This window comes from Rattus norvegicus, chromosome 1 (assembly GCF_036323735.1).
Source record: "Rattus norvegicus strain BN/NHsdMcwi chromosome 1, GRCr8, whole genome shotgun sequence".
Taxonomy (NCBI): Eukaryota; Metazoa; Chordata; class Mammalia; order Rodentia; family Muridae; genus Rattus; species Rattus norvegicus.
Window position 1 is genome coordinate 156,643,452 of NC_086019.1, and position 3,158 is coordinate 156,646,609.

General features: G+C 45.6%; 1 non-coding gene across 1 annotated transcript; it reads right to left on the reverse strand.

Annotated features, from left to right (window-relative positions):
- Positions 1–2,032: 2,032 nt before the first annotated feature.
- On the reverse strand, positions 2,033–2,164 carry LOC120100419 (small nucleolar RNA SNORA17). Its single transcript, XR_005500178.1, has one exon. It is a non-coding gene; the product is annotated as a small nucleolar RNA SNORA17 (small nucleolar RNA).
- Positions 2,165–3,158: the final 994 nt, after the last annotated feature.

Below are 3,158 nucleotides of genomic sequence, written 5' to 3' on the forward strand. Positions count from 1 at the left end.
AAAAAGGAGAAAAAATTCCCCAAGTGTCATCACTAGATTAAAAAACAAAACAAAACAAAACAAAACACAACCTTTATGGTCTAATAAATATGCTTGCTTTCTGTTTGTGGGCTAAGGGGTTTGCATCAAATGGCTAATATTTTATAGATGGGAAATTAGAAAACAATAGATAATTATTTCATTCTTATTTCATCACGATATTAGCTGTCATGAGGGTTCTATTCTGGGTTTGATGAATTGTAATATTTTCTTAACTTGTTATTGGTTCTTTATAATCTCACATTATGCACCCCAATCCCACTCATCTCTCTCCCCTCATACCCATCCTCCACCCTTCCAATCTCATCCCCAATGGAGAAAAATTAAAAATCTCATTGTGGAAGCTTTAGTGTGTCACGTGTGTCCCACAGATTACCCTCTTGTCCACTTTTCTTTGCTTGCAAATGCTCATTGCAGTGACTGGAGGCTTCCGACTTTTTCTACTCTATCAATCCTGGAACTCCAGTGGGACTCCTTTAAGTTACCCCATTGTTGTCTTGTGTCGTTGGAGACCCTGTAGTTTTGGAGCTATAGGACCAGCCCCTTTATGCACTCCGGCAGTTCATTGATGAGCTAATGTCGGGGTAGGGCCAATTCAAAGCCCTGGATCTGGGCCCAAGAGGTATCTGAGCTGGTCAGCCTGTTGGCTTTTTCTGTCCAGGTGAGGTGCAGGGCCTGCTCTCCTGACTGTTGCAGCTGGTGAGGAGCATGCCCAGTTCTTCAACTCTCATGACTCTAGAGCCAGCTCTCCTACCTGCTGTAGATGGAGTAGGGATGGGAGGAGGCTGTCTCTCCCTTGTCTGCGCACACCCAGGACCAAGAGGCAGAGCTAGTTCTCAGGTTTCTCTTGTGTTCACACCCTAGGGGCCAGCTCTCCTGTCTATTATAGGTGGCAGGGGGTGGGAGGGTTTCTCTAGGGTCAGACTTTGTGGAGTGCCTCTATATATTAAGGGATTTATTGTGATGACCTACAGTCTGTAGTCTAACTAATCCAACAATTGTCTGCTGCAGACGGGAAGTCCAAGAATCTAGTAGTTGTTCCGTCCCATTAGGCTAGTTGTTTTAGACAGTCTTCTGGAGAAAGAGGTTCCAACAGATGTGCTGTCAAGTAAGTGCAAGCAGTCAAAGAAGAATGAATCTTCCTTCTTCCAAAATTCTTATGTAGGCCTGCAGCAGAAGGTGTGGCAGTTGGTGAGGTGCTAGCAAGGAAGGAGGGTATTTCTTCCTTGTCCATGCTACCTCCCAGGAGACAAGTGGTAGGGCCACCTCTTCCACATTAGTATACCTGTGCTATCTCACCTGCAACTCCTGCATTGTGCAGGGCCAGCTGTCCCGTGACGCCCTGCTGAGGGGTAGAGACAGTTCTGTACAGCCACCTGGCCTTTGGTGGTAAGAGACCCCGGCTGCTACAGGGCTACTGACCCGGATGTGGCCCTTAGTGGCAGCACAGGCCAGGACATCACCATGGTCATGGTTACTCACACCAGGCTATTCCTTTCTATCCTCAAGTTTTCAGTTCTGCCTCTCTTCATTGTGCTCACATCCTTGCATTTCTCTTCCATTTCTTCACCACTTACTTGCTTCTGCTAGGGCTGCCCGGGGTCTCTGAGTGTCTGGAGTTGTCTCAGGAGTGGTCTTAGGAGTGCTCTGCCCGACTCGAGTATATCCAGGCCCAGGCAGGGATCTGTCCCCCAACCCCCTCCAGAGAGGTGATTGTCACACGGTACTCCCGGTCTGGTGGTGGTCTCAGGTTTGGTCCTCTCCTGGCTCCCTGCCTCCTCCTGGTGATCTCTTGTGACCATCATAAATCTTGGGCTCATTCCTATGCTAGCCTGCGGTCTCAGGCAGTGTTCTTCTAGTTTCCAGCTTTATCCCTGTTCCGGGAGCCCATCTGGGCCTTCCTGGCTCCAGATTAGTGGTCATCTCAGGCTAGCTCCTTGGCGGGTGGTGGTGGCACTGGGCTGGTTTTGTCTCAGGCTCATTCTTTTCGGGGAATATTAGGCTACTAATCATTAAGATGTTCATAGGTCAGAACACTGAATGTTGACACAGCCCTCCTTCTCCCTGCCACCTACAGATGCACATGTGACACAGCAGACATACCTACAACGCCTCTAAGGGCAATGCATTGAAAATTTGCTCATTAAGAAAGGAGGTTTATTTTTTCGGAGGTATGTAGTCTGAATATTTGTGTCCCACAAAAATTTATACATTGAAATTCTCATTCCAAAGTGCTGGTTTTAGGCCTTGGGACTCTTGGGAGGTAATTAGCTTGTGGACCAGGAGCCCTCATGAATGGAATTAGTATCTATGCTGGGTTGAAAGAAACAATGTTTCCCATAAGCTCAGGTATTTGGACACTTGGTCCCCACCTGGTGTTGTTTGAGGCAGATAACCAAGCCTTTAGGAGGTAAAGCCTACTGCAGGGAGCATATCACTGGGGCAGGCTTTGAGGTTTTATAGCCTGCCTCCACTTCTTGTTCTCTATGTATCTCTGCTCCCGACACATGAACGACGGAAAATGTGATTAGACAGATTCCTGTCCATCATGATGCCTTTCCTGTCTGTGGTCATGCTATGATGGACTGCATCTTCTCTAAAACTGTAAGCTAAAATATAACCTTTTCTAAGTTGTCTTTTGTCAGGGTATCCTGTGTTAGCAACAGATGGATAGTTAATATAGTGCCCTCATGAAAGAAATCCTGGAGAGCTAGTTATCCTCTTCCATCACATGGGATGGAATAAGAGGGTACTATCGTCTATCAGGCATTAAGTAGAAAAAGCTCTCATCAGATATTGATCAGTGCCTTGGTACTGGGCTTATCAGTCCCCCAAACTGAGAAATAACTGTTATATATAAGCTAATAATTTTTTAGTTATAACATAAAAAAATGCAGTTGCTACTATCCCAACATCTGAATTTTGGTATTGAGACTGGATTTACTGAGATAAGATTTAATCTCAGAAGCATTTGACAAAATTCAACACCCCTTCATGATAAAAGTCCTGGAAAGAATAGGAATTCAAGGCCCATAGCTGAACATAGTAAAAGCCATATACAGCAAACCAGTTGCTAACATTAAACTAAATGGAGAGAAACTTGAAGCAATCCCACTAAA